Source organism: Amphiprion ocellaris, chromosome 14 (assembly GCF_022539595.1).
Source record: "Amphiprion ocellaris isolate individual 3 ecotype Okinawa chromosome 14, ASM2253959v1, whole genome shotgun sequence".
Lineage (NCBI taxonomy): Eukaryota > Metazoa > Chordata > Actinopteri > Pomacentridae > Amphiprion > Amphiprion ocellaris.
The window spans coordinates 16742059-16751690 of NC_072779.1; the positions used below are offsets into that span (position 1 = coordinate 16742059).

Genomic DNA, 9632 nt, shown 5'->3' on the forward strand with positions numbered 1-9632 from the left:
AGGCATTTGTTCACACGTGGCTGAATAGGAGGCCGTCCAATCAGATTCGAGGTCTTCACTCTGTAGGTTGTTTGTTTGGTGAGACTCTTGGACCTCCATCAGCTGACGTGGATGTTTGATGGTCTTCCTCTCTAGTGCCAGATGATTCATCCATGAATTCAGCAGCTACAGACTGAAATGAAGCTCATGCTGCCGTTATTGAATTCCTGTTCCAGATCAAATGTTCAGAGCTCACCTTGAATGCAGCCGTCTGCTGTCTGATAGTTTTTCTCATTGTAGTCTTCAATAAAGTCTTTTTCCTCATGTCAGGATGTGGTGAGACTCTTTCTCAGTCGCTGCAGACGTCCCTCATTGTGCATCTCCAGAGAAGAAACAGAAAAACTGGTCACTGCTTCAGCATCACAAACGCTCTCCAGCATTGAGAGTGTTTTAGGAATTCATTCATTGTGTTGTGAACTTTGAAGGAGCAGAAACTTTACAGCTGCCAAAGATATGAGCTCCAATTCTGGATGTTTTAGGAAATGAAGTTCATCAAATGAACACTTGATTTTTGCTGATAACTCTCATTAAATTACTGAAGAAATCTAACATAAAAACCTGTAAACTCTCAGGCAGCTTTTGTTAAAGTTTGTCTATAATTCTATCATCATGTTCTGGAACCAGGACTCTGCAGAAGTTCCTTCAATCAGATCCTTGTGTGTTTCTATTTAAGGCCTCAGGTTTGACCGTATAGCAGAGGATTAGAAAGGAGTGATTTTAATGTTTAAATCAGTCCAGTAAAAGTTTGGCGTGAAAATTATTAAAATTTTGATTTAGATAGATTTGTGTCAAATAATATTGTAGTCTCACTTAAATATATCCAGATGAGTTCAGTGTATTTACATTTTATAGAATATTAGATTTTTTAATCTCAATACTGTAGGGTCTGACCTTAAATATAATAATAATGATGTCAATTTAAATAATATTGTAGTGCAGAGTCATAAACTTTAATCAGCTAAACTTACATAATAAATATCACTGTACAATCTTAACCTGAACATTCATATTATTGAGGTAAATTTACATAAATCATGATATTCTAGAGTCTTAACTGGAATATTTCTAACATTAATCTTTTTGTATTGTGCTGATAAACAACAATAACCCGACTTTCAGATAATATTTGTTGTCTGTGATTGTGAGACTAAATTCCTCACATTCTGGAACTGGACTGCATTTCCCAAAATGGAAACATGGACAGAATTTAACACTCTTGTATCCATGGCAACGCTAACATTTCTGCTTCTTACCAAAGTTCACAACACAAGTAAAGATTTTAATGTAAAACTTCAAGGATGACTGCTAACCATAAGTATTCTGATCAATACTTCATGATCAATATCAGGACAGATGTTACAACTCCAGCTGTTGCATTAGACTGCAGTTATTCACAGAGAAATTAAAACATCACATTCCTCATAAAAACTAGATGGGACTTTTATTAAATAAAGTGTTGGTGAATAAACAGTGTAAAAAGTGCAAAGCAGCTCCATTAACCTCCTGAGACCTGGCCTATTCACTTATGTCCTTTATAATGGACATTTTGTTCACCTGTATATTTCTTAAGTATTTGGAGTTACCCTTCCAAGCCCTATTGTATTCTGTAGGGGACATCCTGGGCTTTCCAGTGATGTTTCATGTGATGGTTTGCATGCTGGGAACTTTACTTTTTTTCCTGTATCAAGATGGCTGCTATATGAGCAACCACATTTTATGGAAAGAGGAGAGGTAAGTCAAATATTCATTATCTATTGCTATTTTTACCATGATAACTATATATATTCTTGTTCATAAACATGTTAAGAACAATATTTTTATATCTGAAAACAGTTTCGTTATTTATGTTTTGAAATAACAGGCCTTTAATGAATGTCAACTGTGGTGGACACCAGGACCATTGTAACCAATGACTGCATATTGTTGTAGGAGAAAGAAGTGAAGCAGAGAGGATTCTATACCAGATAGTAGAGGGATATTCAGATTTGGAGCTTTCAGATGAGGAAAAGGATGCAGAAGATGAGTATCAGCCTGTGACAGATGATGATGAAGGAGAAGAAGAAGATGCAGGAGAATCTGATGAGACAGAGTCAGAGCCAGAGAGGGAGCAACAAAGTCGTCGTGATCTATGGGCCAGGACTAGCTTGTATGTTTTATTTAGTTTCAGGCTAATTTATTACATTTTATGATCATGTTATATTATTGTAGTATTTGTACTATGTAAATGCTGTTAAAAATATGCAAGTTACGTAAAAATTTGCTTCTAAAGCTAGTCAATAGGGAGTCATATCACATCCATGACACTGAAATTACTGCATTAATTGAAATTTATGTGAAAAAATTTCACTGTTACTCTTTTTATTAACTTGAATTTTTTTGTGTTTTTTCTTGATCATCCATCATAATAGATTCACACCTGTGCTACCTGTGCTTCCTGGCTATCAAGATGACCCTAAAATTCGTGAATACTGGAGTCCAATCCAGTACTTTTCACAGTACATTTTTTCAGGCAGATATCGTCCTGCTGTCCTCCACAATGGACATGCTGTGAAATTAAAATAAAAAATATTTTTAAAAAAATGAAAATTGTAAAGTGTTTTTTTTAGGCCCAAATGGATAGGACATCACACAAAAAGAGAAATTGTAAGACACTTTTTTCCCTTGGTTCTCAGGAGGTTTTAAATCAGGAGATGTGAGACTTCCACAGCATGGATCACCATCTGCTGTGTTGATTCATAGCTGAATGTCAGAATGAACTGAGATAGAAAAGCTGCTTTGAGCTGCAACATTACGGTCTGACAATCCAACACCATCACAGTTTTCATCTGGTTGTTTTGCTCCAACATGCTGTGAAGTTCAGTTTTTACCTGAATCAATACAGAGATTCTATTTCCAACCAAGACTGGAATAAAAATTAGAATGTTATGAGGTTATTAATGCAACTAAATCCTTTCAGATGGAAGGATTTACTTCTAAGTTCTAATTCAAGTTTCAGTTGGAGCACATTGCATTCACAAAGAAAAACAGCGGAACCTTCATAGCAACATTTAATAAACCTAAAGCTTCCCTGTTGGTTCACTGGTGGAGTTTGTTACTGAGCATCTGAACCTTAAATCCAGTGAGACGACCATCTTCAGTCGAGGCCAGTCAGAGAACTTCAAGACCTTCCATCAGCTGGACCAGATGTGGCATCATCTCCCTCTGAACATCTGGATGACAGGAGAAAAGACAGAAATCAAACACAGAAATACAATTTATTCACTTTCATCATTTTATAAAAGTAGCATGAACTTTATTAAAACTTGACATCAGTAATGAAAGTAAATGTTTTTATCTCGTGTTGAAGCTAAACTTAAAGTCAATTTTAATGACAGTTTATCTTGAGAGGAGTGAGAATGGAGCTTTTCTTTCCTTTTTAGAATATTCCCTCAAAATATTCTGTTTATTATTGGCTTTAGAAGCATTTTTCTTTACTTATTTTTAGATACCTCAGACTGATGCACTTTGGTGGTTTGCAGATAATTTCATGTACAATGACAATAAAGATCTTCTATTATAACATATTTTGCTAAAACAAGAACTGCAAACCTTCTCAACCATCTCTCACTCTGCAAAATTCCAACTGCGACCAAGAATTATCTGATGTAGTTATTATTATAATCTTAACTGAACCAGCCCTGGAATTAATAAAAATCTGTATATGGATATGATTTTCTCTGATGGGACCACTATGGAAGCTGTAGTAACAATTAACTATCCTTTGAAGGGAAAGATTAGGTCTTCTTCAGGTAGATAAAAAAAAAAATGCTCTCCCTTAAATTAAAAAAAACTGCATACAATAAAGTAAATCTCTTCTGCACTGCACACATACTCCACTTTTGTATAACTCTGGATGTCAGAGTAAAGGCAGACAGATCCACTGATCAGCCACAACATTCTGACCACTGACAGCTGAAGAGAACAACATCCATCATCTTTTTCTAATGCAACGTTCTGCTGGGAAACCTTGACGTTCATGTGGATGTTTGACATGTACCACCACCTAAACACTGCAGGACAAACAACCCCCTAGTCTCCATGGCAACAGCAGTCCTTGATGCCAGCTGCCACCCTCAGCAGGACAAACTAAAACTCCTCAGGAGTGGTCCGAGGAACATGACAGAGCTAAGCTGTTCACCTGGGTTCCACACTCCCCACATCCAGATCTGATTGAGCATCTGTGGGATGGTCCAGGATCAGCCTGGTCTAGGTAGGATCCACCCTGCAACCCACAGGATCCACAGAATCCACAGGACATCCCCAGAGGTTCTGATGAACCACTGGGTCAGAGGAGTTTTAGCAGCATAAAGGGACCAACACAGTATTAGTCAGGTGGTCAGAATGTTATACTGTTATATTGTCATGCTGATTATATGATCAGTAAATGTTACCATCAATTATAACGTCCACATTGATCAGGAAAAAAAAAAAAACTATCAGTTCATTCAGAAACTGTGGGGTTGAACCTAAAAACACAGACCTCAACAGCAGTTTGTTTCAAAGCAGAACACCAGCTGGTTTTCACTAAAGAAGCTTTCAAAGCAACATTTAAATGACAGTTTTGTTCTCATTAAGTTCACAGTCAGCCAAAATAATGTACACATGTCAGGAAAAGAAAAACTTTTATAAATATTTTATTTGTATAAGTACTTCTACACATATACATTCCTCTTTCTAAGTTTGATCAAATCACAATAACTCTGTGTCCTGTTGTACGATGTTTTCCCAACAGATGGCGCTACCCTCATGAATGGAGCATCAACAAGTGACGTCTACAACACAACAGAAAAGTCTGGAAGCCAGTGGCCACCACTTTGAGCACCTCTTGTAATTGTAGAGGCCAAAGATAACTTTTATTAAACTTGAGATGTCTGAATAAATTTGGTATTGAAATATTTATGCAAGTTTTTCTTTTCCTGATGTGTGTAAACATTATTTTGGCTGACTCTGTATGATGGGTTTCTGACAGGTCACCAGGCAACATCTTTTTATAATAATGACAAACATACCTGCATTCTACAGGAGTGATTTTCCTCATGTGCAGGTAAAGATGTGTGAGGAGTTTAGAGATGACAGGAGCAGGAGTCATCCTCACTAATTCAGCTTCCACCTAGAAACAGAAAGACCACAAACAAACACACTGATATACTCTCAAACGTTCAACCTCACAGCCTCAAAATATCTGTTTAGGAAGTGTTGTGTTTCTAAATTCTGCTGAAAGCATTGACAGACATTCTCTTACAAGGTTGTGTAAAAAGCAGCCTGTCCTCTGAGCTACTGAGAAATCTTCCTGAACAAAGTTTCTACGTGTAAATCAGCTCAACGGAAACTAAAGCCTCAGTCAGAGATAACAGGTATTGCAAATTATAAAGAACTTTCTTTGTTAACTCAGACTTTCTGCTTCAACCTCACATAAAAAGGGGAGTTTAACTCATCAGGTGACTGAAAATGAACGGCTTGTGCAGTTCTAGATCCAAAAGTAGGACGTTTCAACTCATGTTTTACTACAAATACATGCAATAATAAATAAATACAATGGCTGGTTGTTAGTTTATTCACTATTAATGTCATTTTATATACTGGATTGAACTTGAGCAGTGGAAGAGAGAAGGAATTTAATGAAATTATGGAGATATAGAGAGGTATTGTTGCGCAGTGTTAAGTGCGGTTTAATTCAAACCAGCTGAATGTTAAACTTCAGTGCAGCTCAACGGGTTTCAGTTAACCTTAAAGTAAAATAACTTTAAAAGCTAAAATACACAGCAGAGAAATACAGGTTGAGAAGTTCATTCTAATAATGACAGCTGCTGCAGCAACTAACACAGGTGTTCAGCGGTAAGTTAGCCACCTGTGTTAATTAGCCCGCTAGCTAACTTAGCCGCTTAGCTAGCTAACGCGTCCGGACCAACTGCTCAAACACGACAAAACACAACTCTTCACAAGTCGCTGACTTAACGTACAACAAAACAACGCTACTGGTTAGAAGTATTTATCTTCTTACCGTGTTTTACTCCAAAAACAAGGTCAACAGCAGCCAGAGATGCTACCAGACCTGCCGACCAAAGATATAGATAGAAGACTAGATCCGCTAGCGCGCTGTCTTCTCTGGTCTGACCAGTCACTGCTCTCTGGCTCCGCCCTCTGAGAATCTTGTTGTCGTTTGGCTCCACACTTGCTGATGACCACTTCCGGTCTCAGAAAATGAAAAAACGGACCTTTTTCGTTTCTGTCTCTTACTGATTTTATTTTTTTTGTTATTCTAAATATAAAATGAAAATCAAAGCATTTTTAAGCATTTTTATTTTTTTGGCAATATTTAAAATTTTATATGGAAAATAACAAATGATCTATGTCTGAGAAATCACTCTCAACTAAGTTACCCATTACAAAAACACCTCTCAAGGAAGTGTGTTAATTCCAAATCAGAAAAGACTGGCAAGACTCCAAGGCTGCGTTAGTTATTTAATATAAAGCAGTGTGTGACTCAAGTGTGGATTTATCACGTCAACAGGTTTATTACAAGATCTTTATAAATAACTTTCAGTTTTACTTATTTGTATATATAATATTTTAGAAGACATAAAAATGCCATGTGGTGTTTGGTTATAAGCGGCCATGCTGATTTTAGGCCTGAAAACCGCAAAAAATATCAACTATGATGATACCTGCCAACTGTGTTAAAAAAAAAAGTCCCACAATTATATATTGGTCCAGTTATTTCAGAAATCATTATAGGTAACTACCATTGCTACTTATTTAAGTAATTATGTTCTATTTCCCATATGAAAATCATGACTCCCCCTTTAAATTAAGGTGCACTTGCATACATAACTCACCTTTGGTCTATAACTGAATGTTAACCACTCATTTCCTCATACTGTGAATAAACCCTGCAGTGCACTAAGTAGAGCACTGCCTTTCTTGATGCAGGAAAATAGCTTACAAGCACTTCATTAAATCAAGTTTAAATTCTCATCATTGTAATGGAGTGAGAGACCTCATGCATTCTTGTTTTAGATGGATTATTCCCAAGGAAAAGTATTAAATACTCTTCTTGCACTAGTTTACAGAGTAAGAAGGAGGAAAGAAGCCCTGGTAGCTCTGATGGTTGATCAGACTGAAAAACAAGATCCAGGAAGTCTTGCTCCAAAATAAAACACCTGTTACTATTAGACCTTACTGTAGATTTATGTTTTCTTTATTTATTGATGTGATGGGGCCCATGCATTTGACTTAGCGCCCTCTATGTGTTATGCATTCTGCCACATGTATTATGCAGAATTCCACCTGCAGATGATATATAATTCACACTAAATACGTGTTTATCAGACTCTGAAGATGACATTGAGTCAATACACGTTGATCTGACTTCATTTCATCAGAAATAGAAGAGCCCTGGTTTTGTTAATGGTTGCTTAAACTCTGTAATAGTCAGCAAGGTTTTCTAAATTTAGATTTTTATTTGATTTTTTATTTGATTTGTTTTTGCTTTTATAGTCTAACTGCACTAACAGTCTTTTAAAACTGATTGTAAGAGTTTGTACTGTATAAAATTGGGGCTTTTACATTCCTAGAAACTAAACTATTACCATACATACACCCATACATTGATACACCATGAACAATATTAAGTAACATTTATATGACACTATCAAGTGGACCATTCTACAAGGCTTCTGATCCTTTAAAGTAACCCTACTCAAAGTACTTTTCTATTTTTTGCTTGAATTAGATTTTTTAAGATCTTTTTTAAGTTCTCACCTGAATGATCGGCAGGCTTCTTCCATCATTTTGTTTTAATGGTGCAGATTTTTACAAATAGATTTACAATTACTGCAAATCTAAATAGCAAAAAAACACCTGATATACAGACAACCTTAAGGCTTTCTGTGTGTTAATTGAAAGATTTTTATCGAGTGAATGTAAATTTATATAATAAACAGTAAAATTGAAAGTATAGAATGGATGAAAATATGATTTCCAATGGACAAACAACATAACATCCATCCATCCATAGTGTAGGGATCTGTGATTTAAATTTGTGTGTGCATGTGTGTGTGAAAAGGATTTAAAGTTTTGCAATCTGAAAGTTACATCTAATTAATCTCTCGTTGTCAGCACCAGAAAAAAAAGTGCAAAAATCAAATGGGAGGTTTTCCATGATGCTCAGACATCTGTTTCTGTGCCTTTACAGCATATGTTCGGAAACGTTCCCGCTCAGTGTGTTTACTGTCACTCTCTGTTTAGCAGGGACAGCATTAGTGGAAACCATGTGGTGGTAATGAGCTCAGCTTGATCAAAAGGTCTTGGGGAGCTGCAGCAGCATCCTCAGTGAGCTCAGGTGCTGATTGTTGTTCAAAGACGCCCCCTTGTGGATGCAGGATCAACACACACACTGAGCCACCGGACCACTGAAGAGATGCTGGTTGTAATCATCTGTACACTGTATGGCTGATTTAACCCGGTCTCCCAAATGCATCTCAAATATCTCTTTCAAACTGTTTTTTGAAAAAGATCTTTGTCTAGAATTTAAAAAAAAAAATAGACAGATGAAAAAACAAAACAAATGAGACATAAGAATAAACGTAAGAATAAAACAAACAAACAAAAAATACAGTAGTTAAGTGAAAGTCTAGACACCAGATCTGCTACTGACAGCAGGGCTAATGGAGGTACTGCAAATGTAAGGTGGCTAGTGACAAGTAGAAACAAGTGCCAAAGTAAGAATTATTGTAGATAATTTAACATACACAATAAAGAAGAATGCACAGATGGTGGTACCTTGTTTAACACTGTTGCCTTGCAGCTCGAAGATCCTCGGTTCATATCCTGGCCTGATCCTGGGATCTTTCTACATGGAGTGTGCATGTTCTCTCTGTGCATGCATGGGATTTCTCTGGGTACTCCGGCTTCCTCACGCAGTCCAAAAACATACCGAAGTTAACTGATTATTCGAAATTGTCCATAGGTGAGTGTGATTGTTTGTCTCTATATATAGCCCTGCAATCGACTGGTGACCTGTCCAGGGTGTCCCCCCTAAGTAAGCTGGGACAGATTCCAGCCCCCTGTGACCGTAATGAGGATTAAACAGTGTACAGATAATGGATGGATGAATGTAGACAAATATAGTCTGTTTATGAGCCAATAATAGCCAGTAGCTGACAGTACAGCAAATGTAAGGTGATTACAAAGTAAAATCAGTGCAAGAATGACGATTATTGTTGAAGATATAAATACAAACTAAAGATAAATATAGAAAAATGCAAATGTGCATACTGCTAACATGGCCTGTAGCTGCTTAAAATACCAGAATGCAGGTGAGCTTTCAGTCAGTTTCTGGTGCTGGGAGGACTTAAATAGCAGTATGACCTACGATTTCCTCAGTCTGTCTGCTGGGCAGCACAGAGGCAGGATTCCACCACTAAACATACAACAGAGTGAATGCCAAAAACGCAGCCAACTCCACATCAGCCTGTCCAGCTGCAGAGCATCTGTCTTCTCATTCCTGCCTCCATAGCAGAGAGGAGGATGCTAGCGATGGTAAAACATCACAG

General features: G+C 37.0%; 1 long non-coding RNA gene across 2 annotated transcripts; it reads right to left on the reverse strand.

Moving 5' to 3' along the window:
- Positions 1-7: 7 nt before the first annotated feature.
- LOC129350458 (uncharacterized) lies at positions 8-6205 on the reverse strand. Of its 2 annotated transcripts, XR_008603867.1 has the most exons (4): positions 6080-6205; positions 5088-5188; positions 4217-4358; positions 8-3248 (listed from the first exon to the last, which is right to left on the reverse strand). It is a non-coding gene; the product is annotated as an uncharacterized LOC129350458 (long non-coding RNA). The 2 variants fall into 2 exon arrangements; XR_008603866.1 differs by lacking the exon at positions 4217-4358.
- Between the last annotated feature and the right edge of the window lie 3427 nt (positions 6206-9632).